Source organism: Apus apus, chromosome W, assembly GCF_020740795.1.
Source record: "Apus apus isolate bApuApu2 chromosome W, bApuApu2.pri.cur, whole genome shotgun sequence".
Classification (NCBI taxonomy): Eukaryota; Metazoa; Chordata; class Aves; order Apodiformes; family Apodidae; genus Apus; species Apus apus.
Window position 1 is genome coordinate 10,221,615 of NC_067311.1, and position 13,602 is coordinate 10,235,216.

The window sequence follows — 13,602 nt, forward strand, 5'->3', positions numbered from 1 at the left end:
AACCCAACAAGTCGGGAAACTAAATAGCCCTCCTTCTGCCAAGAAAAAGAAATCAAAAAGAAAGACAAAGAGACAGGGGGGGGAGAGGAAAACCAAAATTTTGACATAGGAAATGAAAATGATCAACAGGAAAATGACAAGCAACCAGGCCCTAAAGCTCCCAACCCTCCAAAAGATTGGCAGAATGTACTACGATTAGTTCAAAACAAAAATGGGGACTTGGAGCTTACTTGTGCTGTTGGGCCAAGACGCTATCCTGTAACATTTGTGGTGGACACAGGAGCACATATTTCCACGCTAAAAACTGATGTAGCTGAACAATGTGGTATTAAACCAGCTAAAAAGCCCATATATGTAAGTGGAGCATTTGGTAACTCTGCTTTACAAAAAACAGCTAAAGTCACCTTAAATCTACCAGGAGAGGAAGAACCGATTCGGACTGAAATGATTGTGGGTGACATTCCTTACAATTTGTTAGGAATGGATGTTCTCTTGGGCCAAGCGTGGAGAGATGAGAACGGTCGCTACTAGAATTTTGGCACACCCACACTAAAGCTGAGGTTGCTACAACGTGCTCCCCGTCTACCACAAAGCAGGATCACAAATATTAAACAGTATTCCATTCCTGTTGCTGCTAAGGAAGGCATCAAAGAAGTAATTTCTGATCTAAAACAAAAGGGCATTATTGTGCCCTGTCATTCACCATTTAACTCCCCAATTTGGCCTGTAAGAAAACCCAATGGTAAATGAAGAATGACAGTCGACTACAGGAAATTGAATGCTAATACAGATGCACTCACAGCTGCTGTACCTAACATTGCTGATCTGGTGTTAGAGATCCAGGAAGCAGCACACCCAGTGCTGGCCTCCCTGGACATAAAGGATATGTTCTTCCAAATCCCTATTGATCCTGAGGACCAGAAGTATTTTGCCTTCACTTGGGATGGGGTGCAGTACACTTTCACAAGGTTGCCCCAGGGATATAAACACTCACCCACACTAGCTCATCACGCGCTTGCGTGTGAACTGGAAAACATTCCAGAAATCAGAAATAATTCCAAGGTAAAAATCTATCAATACATAGATGATGTGCTGGTAGGGGGCCAGAGTGAGGGGGAGGTAAAAGCAGTTTATGATGCTATCATCAAGCATCTAACCGATATGCAAATAGAAATCCCTGAAGAGAAAAAGCAACCTCCATCCCAAGAGGCAAAATTTCTGGGAATAAGATGGAAAGGGGGGACCTGGAATATTCCTTCCGATACTTTATCTTACTTAGGAGAGATAAAGGCACCCACCAATAAGAAAGAACTACAAGGAATACTAGGAACCTTCCAGTATTGGAGAAAGCATATCCCAGACCTATCCATCATAGCACGTCCTCTTTTTGATCTATTAAAGAAAAATCGTCACTGGGAATGGGATCAATCTCATGATGAGGCCCTTGAACTGTTGTTATTGGAGGCGCAGACATACCAAACTCTGGGGCCCCTTCACCCGGAGGATCCAATAATAATAGAGTGGGGGTTTTCAACCAGTGCCTTATCATATCATTTTTGGCAACAGGGACCTACTGGGAGTACTCGACCAATTGGCTTTTACTCTCAGTCATTGAAAGATTCAGAAAAATGATATTCTATTCTGGAAAAGGGATTGCTAACAGTGTGTACAGCACTGAAAGAAATCAGCAAGATCATTAAAAAAAAAAACGTAATTCTTCAAGGCCCTTTCAAGGTAGTTAACCAAGTACTGTCTGGAAAGGCCCCTCCAGAAGGAATATCCCAAAAGGGTACAATCAGAAAATGGTATAGTCAAATTGAGTACTATTCTGGACTGTTCCAACTTGAAGAAGGCCTAGATAAACAATTGAAAATCCAGGAACAAATTGAATCTACAAATGAAAAGGATCTGATAATGAAAGTTCCCAGTCCTATCAAAGAAGCCCCAGAATATAGAAGTGAACTGGTTAATGCTTGGTTCACAGATGCTTCATCCCGAAGAGAAGGGAAAACTTGGTTGTTCAAATCTGCTGCAGTTAAACCTGCCACAGGCGAACAAATCATAAACCAAGATAAGGGCAGTGCCCAAGTGGGAGAATTGGATGCTGTTCTTAATGTTTTCCTAAAAGAAAAAGCCTCCAAGGACACTGTACATTTACATAGACTCCTTTGCGGTTTTTAAAGGCTGTGTGGAATGGATTACTTTCTGGGAAAGTAACAATTGGGAAATTAACGGAGTGCCTGTCTGGCATAAAGAGAAGTGGCAACAAATTCTGAAAATTGCCAAAAAGAATCCTAATTTTCATGTAGGATGGGTACCTTCACACCAAGCTGCTCTAAAAGATGAAGCCAGTAAGTGGAATAACTATGTTGATGAGCTAGCTAGGATTGATGTGAAGGAAATCCGATTAGCTATCACAGAAGGAGAAAATCAGGAATGGAAAAGATTGCTCGAATGGCTTCACTGTAAGAGGGGCCATTCAGGAATCCTTGATCTATACAAAGAGGCACAAGCCCGGGGATGGCCTGTTACCCGTGAGCAATGCAAAACAGTCATCTCCTCATGTGATCTTTGCAAAATCAGACTTGGGGAACATCCCCTAACAACTGACACTCTGCATATCAGGGAAGGAAAACCCTTGTGGTCCACATGGCAGGTGGACTACATCGGTCCCTTCCGAAGATCAGGAAACAAACAATATGTCATTGTGATTGTGGAAGTGGTGTCAGGATTGACCTGTGCTGAAGCTGTTTCTAAGGCAAATGGTGAAAACACGGTGTGCTTCTTAGAAAAGGTCTTTGGAATTCTACCTAAACCCACAAATATCCAATCTGACAATGGAACTCACTTCACCTCACACCTTGTACAACAGTGGGCTAAGAGGGAAGGTATTCAATGGACATTTCATGTCCCATACTACCCACAAGCCAATGCAATAGTGGAACGCACTAATGGGTTAATTAAAAGCCTTATTCGCCCACAGGACTCGAAATGGGATGAAAGGTTAAGGTATGCAATCACTACTATAAATAATAGGTGGGGGGTGAATGGGTGCCCCCACCTGAATGCCTTTTTCCCTGAGTTACCCACTCAAGATCACAGAAAAAATAAAAGGTCTTTTAAGCAATCTAAAACTCCTCTCCATCCTGGACAAATTGTCCTGGCAAATTTGCCACACATTGGTAAGGTCAAGCTCACCTTACAAACACCGGTGAATTCAAATACATGGGTTGCATCTGATTTAAATGACAAGCAACACAAAATCAGTACAAGGTGGATAATTCATGTTGAGTAAATCGGTGTTTCAGTTTTGTATGTATGTTTGTATCTCTGTGTATTTATGTCTAATGATGTTAATCAATATCTTGCAAAGCATGACAGCTTAAAGAGCCAGAGACATCCTGGTGACAGTACCAGGCCTGATCAACCTGCTACTGGACTCCAGAGGAGTCACTTTGTGACCGCTGTGGGACTGATCACCCCATGGCCTAAACAAGGTGCTCTGTAATATTGTCTCCTTCTGTACTTGCCTTGAGTTGCTGTTTGCAATATATTATCTTGGATGGAAATAATTCAAAACATTATTACAAACCTCACTGAAGTGACAAGAACTTGATTTAAGTTTGGGAATTCCCTAATGTCACCGTTTGACTCAGGTCCGACAACAATGCTCTCGATCCCCTCCCCCCCCCACCCAGTCAGGGAAGGAGAGAGAGAACAGGAGAGAGACTTGGCTGGATTGAAAACTAAACTACACAGCTTTAATTAAAACACTAATGAATCACACAAGAAAAATATATACAATTATATACAGATATATTCAGATATGGGCAAAAGCCTCTCGCCTCCCCCCACCCCCAGCAACTCCCACAGCACTCCCCTGAACTGGCAAGAGTCCCGAGAAATCCCGGAGCCGCTGCTGGAGAAAGCGGAGAGTGATGAGGGTCAGGAGAGCTCGAGCCTAAGGGTCGGCGGTGATGGATGAGCAGAGTCCTCCCCGGACGCCGGCCATGGACGGAAGAGAGAGCGAGAAGAAGGAAGAAGCTGTCTTCTAAGATCTCTGTCCTTCCTCTGAGCTTACATAGATATATGGAATGGAATATCTTTGGCCAATTTTGCTGTCTGTCTAACTCAGCCTCCCACGGGGGGGTCAGAGATCTCCCCATAGTGTCTGAGCCGGCGGAGTGAAGGTGTAACCTTGAAGCCTCAGTAGTTAGAAAAACATTCCACTGTCTTATCAGCCTAGCAGAACACACAGTTGCTAGTTACAAGAAAGCTTACTGAAGGAAAAAAAAATCAGTGAAAAGAAAAATTGGCTTAATCCTGGCTCAAACCAGGACACCTAAATAATCTATTTTTCTTTTTTTTTTTTCCCAATAGAATTGAAAATTGAGTTTGTGTTATAATAACTGCAATTATTCTATTCCTAGTCTTGTACCCATGTGTAGCCAGCGTTATGTCCTTCCTGAATGAACTGTGCTCGAGCAAGACGACTTCACTCAAGATTCCCAGTGATCGAGTCTGATACTGCAGCTGGGATTCAAGGGTGAATGATAATAGAAATGCTCTCTTCTGGTTCAATAATAACCATTGAACAATCTGATGACTGCCAAAAATAACAAGAGTTTGACATGTTGATAAGAATGCGGTTTAGACTAGATGATTGGTAAATCTAAGTGTTTTCAATGTGTGTATAACTTATTTGTTAAAACTAGTAATAATTAGTGATCATAGAGCTTTTGAAGATATGTTAGATTGTTAGACATGTGATTGTATATACTTATACTATATGGGAATTGTTCCCTTGTTCATACATATGTGTATTCCAGTCAACACCCACGGAGGGTGAGGATCAAATGTGGAGGAGAAGGATTTGGGCAGGAATCCAGATATAATATACATTTATGCACATAAAACTTAACTTTACACCTTGCTGCCTTAAAAGCCACGGGGTGAGATGTAGGAAACTGTTCTTTTCTTCCCCACATAAGTCTAAACAAAATGCCTTTTAAGCCAGCGAAGGCCTCTCCTGATTATCCCCAGCGAACGAACTAAAACAGACTTGCTTCTCAAGGACAACTGAACCCGAAACAACAGCTGTGGTCCGGGACAGAAAGGATGGACGACAAGCCATCCTGTGCCCCTGGCAGTCACCGCCTTGAAGTGGGGCTCATGGACGCTCATTGGCTCTGGGCAGTGACACTGACTGGACCGGTGGGTCAAGGGGTATAAAAGGTGGCGAGGGCAGCAGGTGGGCCCTTCCCTCCTCCCTGAGGCCCGTTCGGACGCTTTCTGCGTGGGACACCCCCCTGCTGCGGACACTGGTGCTGGGACCCTGCCTGCCTGCCTGCCCCGGGTCCAGCCTGAGCCTCAGCGCCGAGCGTGCCGGGGTCCCGAGCCCTGGGGTCGGGGCCGGAGCCCCCTCCCCGTGTTGCTGCCGCTGGAGAGGAAACCAACGGCCGCTGCACCCGCTGCCGAGAGGCTGCCCCTCCGACACCACGGACCTGCCGTCCTGCCTTCCGGCCACCGACCGACGCTGGACAAGCCGCCGGAGGGTAACATCACCTCACACACACACACACACACACACACACACACATTCCTTTCCTCATACTTGCACACACAGCGCGACCTCTTAAGGAGGACCGGCGTCGGGTTTCCTTCCCTCCTCCCTCCTCCCTTTGGTCCTTAATCCTCTCCCTTAAAAGCACCTTTGCATTGCCTCCCTAAAGGACACTTGCTCATTACATACATATTGATATCCCTGGTAGCCATTCACACCTGCATTGTCCCTAAGCATCATCCCTCGGTTTGTGTTAACCCTTAATAAACCTATTAGTTTGTGGAGTAAATCTTGGCTTTAGAGGCAATTTCTGAGCGTGGTGGGGTGGGGGTGCTTTCTAGCTACCACCCGGAAATACGGTCCCGCGGCGGCCGTTGCTCCGTGAGAGGCAGCGCCGCGTGTGACCCTCGGGCTCATTCACAAACCCCTCCACATTGAGAGGGGGAGTCGCAAAAGTATCCTGACAGCCGGTAGCCCCCCGGTACCGGCTCGCGACAAGCAAAGAAGAAGGTCAGAGATCACAGAAGACAACTTCCTGCTTCTTCTTCCCTTCTCTTCCATCTATGGCCAGCGTCCGGTGAGGACTCCGTCCATTCATCACTGTTGACCCCCTAGGCTGTGCATCTCCTGACCCTCATAACTCTCCGCTTTCTCCAGCAGCAGGCTGGGACGTTTTGGGACTGTTCACAGCTATGGAGAGTGCTGTGGGAGTTGCTGGGGGTGGGGGGAGGTGATAGGGGTTTGCACATTCCTGAACACATTTGTACATATGTCCTGGTTTGAGCCAGGATTAAGCCAATTTTTCTTTTCACTGATTTTTTTTTTCCTTCAGTAAGCTTTCTTTTAACTTTTAATTGTTGTCGGATCTGAGTCAAACGGTGACAACATATTTTCTTTTATCATTAGTATTTAATTGAAGCTGTGTAGTTTAATTTTCAATCCGATCCTGAGTCAAACTGTGACAGAGACTCTCAGTAAAGGCATATAACAGCTAATTTCTTGAAAAGTTTTACCTTAGCTTGACATAACTTTACCACTGCCAACTGAGACAGTTTTTGCAGAGAACTAAATTTAAGCAGAAACTAGACATTAATCTAAATAACTGCAAATTCTTCTCTAAAACTTCTTCATAAAATTAAGCATGATTAAATGTCTATTGGAGCCTTTCAAATTTTTGTTTAAAGAAACAGCAATGCTGTTGTTGACCATGGTTCCCTATTTGTCACAATTCAAAAAGGCAAGTTAGGATATACTGTTTTAACCCTGCATGTGTGTTTGCAATGCCCAGTGTATAGCTGATTGGGCTACCATCTACTAACCTTCTGACATCTTCCATCACTTGTACAATTCTGACAGTCTAGAACTGCTTGGACTCCCATTGCACTCCAAAAAAGAAAGGTATAAGCATACTCCAAAACTCATGTAGTTTTAAATTCTTGCTTTAGCACTATGTACCACAGTAAGTTGAATACAATTGTTAGAAATGAATGGTAGTGTTGATTTTGCATTCTAGTGTTAGAAATGTAGTGTTTGGTTTGGTTCACATATATATATATTCTAGTGTTAGGAACATATAGTTTGTTTGACCACATTTATATTAGGACCACATATAGGAATATATAGTTTGTTTGAGATATATATTTTAGTGTTAGGAATATAATTGTTTGTTTGAGATAAGTGAGATATCTACACATTCCAATGACACCTGGAGTGGTTTATGGGCCAAGAAACTGAGGGACTTAATTGGGCTCCATCTGGGGGATCTGAACATGGAGAAGGATTTATGGCCCAAGATAAGGCCGAACAAAGCTACTTCTATGTTGCTCCTCAGGGCAGGATGACACCAGTAGATTGTTAATTGGGAAGGCAGCCAAGGGGGCAAGAAAGGTCAAAATTTTACCTTAAAAGGTAAAAAGTAAACTGCTAGAATGGAATGTGTAAACAGGGGCGGGAAACTTATAGGATAATTTGAAGCGTCGGATAGGCTGTAAACCCTGGAGTACTCAGCCAGTGGGGAAACAGGGGAGGGAATTTTGCGTCGGGAATAGGGAATATAAACCACTATTCACCTTGCTATAGGTGTGCCTACTTGCTTAGGTCACCCATTCTTGCAAGGATGTAAATAAACTGTGCTTCGCTGAAGGATCTGTGTGGGCCTGTTCATTGGCGCGACAAACGTTTCTCACACAATCAATAACAAAATCCAATTATATACTGAGCATTACAGGCTTGTATTAGCTTCTGTCATACTACTGCCAGCACAAAGCTGATTTTGATGCTCTTGACCACTGCAAGTTTAAAGTTGGATAGCCTGACACTTTCAATTGTTCTGAGCATCACCAAGATGTAGTCCTACCTTCAGCTTTAATCAAGTATTTTATACTTTCATTTTCACTATCATCAGCTCCAATGCAAACAGTGAAAGAGTACAGTAGCTGTCCTTTTCTGAACAGGCACAGTTGAAATGCCTAAGATAAGAGGAAGAGCCTATATGATTTTAGTTAAGGGAAGTAAACCGATACAGGGTTTTGAGAGGTACAAGCTACTGCTTTCAAATTTAAGGGCAGAGATGCCTTATCTATTATGGGAACTAATGAGATGATCAGTTGACATTAAAAGGAATATTCAATGTAAATGAGCAACAAAATTACTCTGAAAAGCCATCCATGGGAATCTGGACTCAGTGTTGCATTAAGGGGCAAAGTAATTTGGCAGAAAATAAACCCCCTTGTGTTCCAGCTTGTCCTCAGATATCAGAGGGGCTGGGGGTGGCTTGGGTCCGGTTGCACCCAATACCTCTATTTGGACTCTCATGATTACAGAAGCACTACTAACACTACACTGTCCGTCTGACAGCATTCCGTGAACTCTCATGGCCACACTCAGGAATTTGGTCGAGTTCAAGAACTCTGTGCTGGTTTGGTTTGGCAGGTTCTTTGGTAGTGGGGGAAGGGCCCCAGGGCTGGCTCCGGTAAGAAGCTGAGAAGCTGCCCCTGCTCCAAAACCAGCGATACAAGGAGCCATTAGAGAGACAATAGATGCACCTCTGCAATGAACATACGAAAGAACTGAAACGAGACCTGAGCAGAGAGAGCAGTGTAAGAAGAGCTGAGCTGGAGAGGTGAAAGGCAGTGTTGGGGTGAAGATTCCGGGTGGTTGGTGAGGAAGAAGGGGAAGAAGGTGCCCAAGCAGAAGTTTCCCTGCACCCTATGGCAAGATGTCAGGCTGTCCCCCTGCATTCATGGAGGAATGTGGTGGAACATTCTCTGAAGGCGCCAGGAGGGGTGAACTTGGTCAGTGGACTTGGATTTTGCTGCTAGTGGACTTAGATTTGCTGCCCAGTGGACTTGGATTTTGCAGTAGTGGAAGACCCCGGTGCCAGGGGAGGTGACTGTTCCCAAAGCAGCCAGTGACTCTGTGGGAAGTCCACGCTGGAGCAGCTTGCTCCAGACCTCGTGGTGATAGTCATAGGATACTTGTTAGTAGATTCAATAGAAATATAGCCTAATAAAAAATTACTAAAATAATTAATTTGCTATACTAAGGGTTACTTTTAAAACAATGTGCTTTGTGAAACTGTCGGTCAATTATGCCAAGCATCCTGCAGGTTGTGATAACATCAAGTTTTCTAAGACCTGTGGGGCCTACAGACAACAGACCCACCTGTGCAATCTACCAGCGGGAGACTGGAGACAGGACCAGGATGAGAGACAGGATGTGGGGAACGGTCCATCTTCTCTCCCCCCACATAAGACTAAACAAAATGCCTTTCAAGCCAGCAAAACAAGAGTGACGCCTTTTTACTGATTTAGCCAAGGGCAGAATGGAACAGGCCTCTTGCTCTACCAGATAACTCCACAGCAAGAAAAACAGCATAAGGGTTACGATAACTGGCAGAAAAATGGACAATAGGTTAAAGACTGCCTCTAACAGAGCACGTACCTGGCCGGTGCTAATTGGCTAATTTGAACAGTGGTACTTTCTCGAACAGTGATTTCTGATCTATAAAAGAGGGCAAGATCCGCAGGCCGGGGCTCTCTGCCTGACCGGGACGAGACCCTGCTGCAGTACCTGGACCTGCCTGGAACGCCAGCCTCGCTGTCCGGAGGAGCCGAGAGGGAAGGGGGGGCCGCCTGTGCCCGCTCCGCGGGGACCCTGCCTGCCCAGCCTAAACCAAACCGGACCCAAGTAGGAGTTTGCCCAGCCTGCATTCGCCACCTACTTCGGGACTAAGGCCGTGCTTGCCGCAGCTGCTGCTGTTGGGAGGGGTCGCCCCGGTTCCCGGGAAGCCGGCCCCCCCACGGATCCCCTGCCGAGCCTGCCAGCCGCATCCCGAGGAACCACGCGCTACGGAAGGAGGGTAAATACACACACACATACACTCACACACACACTCTAACTTTCCTGCCGGGCTCAACTCCTACCCTTTCACTCCATTGATTTTACACTCCTCCTCGGAGTGTGCCTTTAATAAGACCATAGTACCTTTGAATCCCTTTTCCAATATACACCTAGACAACCTCTCCTGAGCTTTGTTCCCTTAATTAGTGTTGACCCTTAATAAACCGATTAATTCGTAAACTAAACATTGGTTTCAGTAGCAATTTGTGAGCATGGTGGGAGGGTATTCTAATCTACCCTCTAAGATACGGTCCCACAGTGGCCGTTCCTCTGTGAGAGGCGAACACCACGTGTGACCCTCGGGCTCATTCACAAACCTCTCCACACTGGGGGGGGAAGTCGCGGAAACATCCTGACAGCCGGTAGCCCCCCTCCGATACCGGCCTCGACACAGGACAAAGATGACAAAGGACTAGAATCAACAAAGACCCCCCCCAGGAGACCCTCGAGCATGCATAATTACAAAGATAGCCAATTCCAGGAAATAAAATGACTATGTAAAAGAATTCTGGGAACTCATTGACATAAAACTGAATATGCATGGTTTTGGTGTATATTGGTTGGGGTGTTTCACTGACTCGTTGGAGCACTCATGGTGGAGAATCCCCAGTGCTGTCCAGCGCTGCAATAAAGAATGCCTGCTCAATAACAGCTTGTTTGTTGTTATTGGGTCTTAATCTCGGAATCCTTACCCAGCCGCACCTAGCCTCCCACTTGGGTGAGGAGTGTTAGAAAGCAAGGGGGTTTGGAAGCTCCAAATTTTTGTTTCAGTATCATGATTTAGCCTCCCTGAATCAGGCCTAACGATCTGGCAGGGTTCATGATGCAGAGTATTCCCTGTCCTCTCTCTGCCTGGCTGAGTTCAATGGCCTACAGGATAAGGAGTAATGGCGACAAGTTCCTGCATGGCACAGGTCCTCAGGTGACCTTGTGTCGCGAGCCGATGCCAGGGGGGCTATTGGCTGTCAGGATGTGTGGGAAACTGTTCTTTTCTTCCCCACATAAGTCTAAACAAAATGCCTTTTAAGCCAGCGAAGGCCTCTCCTGATTATTCCCAGCTAAAGGACTAAAACAGACTTGCTACTCAAGGACAACTGAAACCAGAACAACAGATGTAGTATGGAACAGAAAGGATGGGTGACAAGTCATACATTGCCCCGATAGTCACCACTCTAACTTAGGGCTCATGGATGCTAATTGGCTCTGGACAGTGACACTGACTGGACCGGTGGGTCAGGGGGTATAAAAGGCGGCGAGTGCAGCAGGTGGGCCCTTCCCTCCTCCCTGAGGCCCGTTCGGACGCTTTCTGCCTGGGACACCCCCCCCTGCTGCGGAGCCTGGTGCTGGGACCCTGCCTGCCTGCCCCGGGTCGAGCCTGAGCCTCAGCGCTGAGCGTGCCGGGGTCCTGAGCCCTGGGGTAGGGGCCGGGCCCTCCCCCCGGTTTGCCGCCGGTTGCCGGGGCCACTAACCGCCGCTGCCGCTAGGAAAGGAGCCGTCTGGGAAAAGCCGCCTGAGGGTAACATCAACCCCCCCCACACACACTCCTCTCGTCATACTCGCACATACAGCGCGACCTCTTAAGGAGGACTGACGTCGAGCTTCCTCCCTCCTCCCTTTGGTCCTCAACCCTCTCTCGGAGAGAACGCCTTAAAAGCACAGTACTTTTTGCGTTACTTTTTTGCATTATTTTGCATAGGACACATTCTTACTGCATATATATAGATATATATATAGATATATATATAGATATATATATAGATATATCCCTGGTAGCCATTTACATTTATATTTTCCCTAAACATCATCCTTCAGTTTGTGTTAACCCTTAATAAACCAATTAATTTGTAGACTAAACATTGGTCTCAGGGGCAATTTGTGGGCAATGCATAACTTGTTGCCCATCCTTCCTGCTTTGTATCATATCTGTTGTTTTGCTTTCATTTGTCCTTGAGCAGCAGGCCTGCTTTTGTCCCTTAGCTGGGTATAATCAGCAGAAGGCCGTCGCTGACTTAAAAGGCATTTTGTTTAGCCTTATGTGGGGGAGAAGAACCGTTTCCCACACCTTGCAAAATAGATATGATGCTTTGCAAGGAGAACCAAATAGTGATGAGGATGATGGCTCACCAAACTTGGAGGTGCCACTGAGGCAGAGTCAGACCATGCCTTGCATCAGAACCATCTCGGTTACGAAAAAATGATGGGTCCTTGTCATAGGTGACTCACTTCTAAAGGGAGTGGAAGGACCTATATGCAGGCCAGACTCACTTCTTAGGGAAATTAGCTGCCTCCCTGGGTCCAGGATTAAGGACATATGGAGAAAACTCCCTACCCTAGTTCAGCCCTCTGATTTCAGGTAAGCAGTGATGAGATAGCTACCAGAAGTCCAAGGGCAATTAAGAGAGACTTCAGAGCCCTGGGGTGGCTGGTTAAAGGATCCACAAGTGGTTTTCTCCTCTATCCCACCAGTTGCAGGGATTGATGAAGAGATAAACAGGAAGAGCCAGCAGATTAACTCTTGGCTCCGAGACTGGTGTAACTGGTGGGATTTTGGTTTCTTTGATCGTGGCTTCATCTACAGGACACCAGGCATGCTGGCAACAGGTGGGGAAAGCCTAACCTGAAGGGGAAGAAGGATCCTGGGACAAGAATTAGCAGGGCTCATTGAAGAGCTTTAAACTAGGTTTGAAGAGGGATGGAGATGAAACCAGTCTTACTGGAGAGGAGCCTGGGAGTTGTATGCCATTGCTTGTGGGTAAAAGTGCTAGCAAGTTCTTGCAATCTGTTGTCTCAATGGAGGTAGGGGATGGTGATCCACGTGGTAGCGAAGACATGAGGAGTAGTGATAAGTAGGTAACTAGGGAAGTGTCTGAGCATGGTCAGGTGGGAATCAGGGCTAGTCCCCCCAAAAAGGTGGCAGGACACTTAGCCCAGCTGAAGTGCATCTACACCAATGTGCAAACAGGAGCTGGAGACCATTGTACAGCAGGAAAACTATGATATAGTTGCCATCACAGAAACACGGTGGGAAGACTCGCACAACTAGAGTGCTGTGATTAATGGCTACCAACTTTTCAGAAGGGATGGGCAAGAAAGGAGAGGTGGTGGGGTGGCCCTCTATGTTAGGGATAGATTTGAATGCTTAGAACTTTATTTTGTGAATGACAGTGTTGGGTGTTTATGGGTAAGAAGGGGAAGACCAATAAGGCAGACATCACGGTGGGAGTGTTATAGACCCATGTCCTGGTTTGAGCCAGGATGAAGCCAATTTTCCTTTTACTGATTTTTTTTCCTTCAGTAAGCTTTCTTTTAACTAGTCACAGTGTGTTCTAACTAAGGCTTCCGGCAGAATGTTTTTGTAACTGCTGGGTCTTCAAGGTCGCACCTTTACTCTGCCGGCTCAGACACTATGGAGAGATCTATGAATCCCCCATAGGAGGCTGAGTTAGACAGACAGCAAAATTGGCCAGAGATATTCCATTCCATATATCTACGTAAGCTCAGAGGAAGGTCAGAGATCACAGAAGACAACTTCCTTCCTGCTTCTTCTTCCCTTCTCTTCCATCCATGGCCGGCATCCAGGGAGGACTCCGTCCATCCATCACCCTTGACACCTAGGCTGTGCATCTCCTGACCCTCTA

General features: G+C 46.0%; 1 protein-coding gene across 8 annotated transcripts in view; it reads right to left on the bottom strand.

Moving 5' to 3' along the window:
• Positions 1–13,602, bottom strand: part of LOC127395168 (uncharacterized) — a 1,033,854-nt gene that overhangs the window by 915,540 nt on the left and 104,712 nt on the right. Inside the window, exon 2 of one of the 8 annotated variants that reach the window (XM_051641692.1) lies at positions 4,130–4,205. The exons of the other annotated variants lie outside the window; for them this stretch is intronic. The gene's annotated coding sequence lies outside the window, so the exon portion shown is untranslated. Of the gene's footprint in view, positions 1–4,129; positions 4,206–13,602 lie in introns of those variants that run through there. 8 annotated transcript variants of the gene reach the window in all.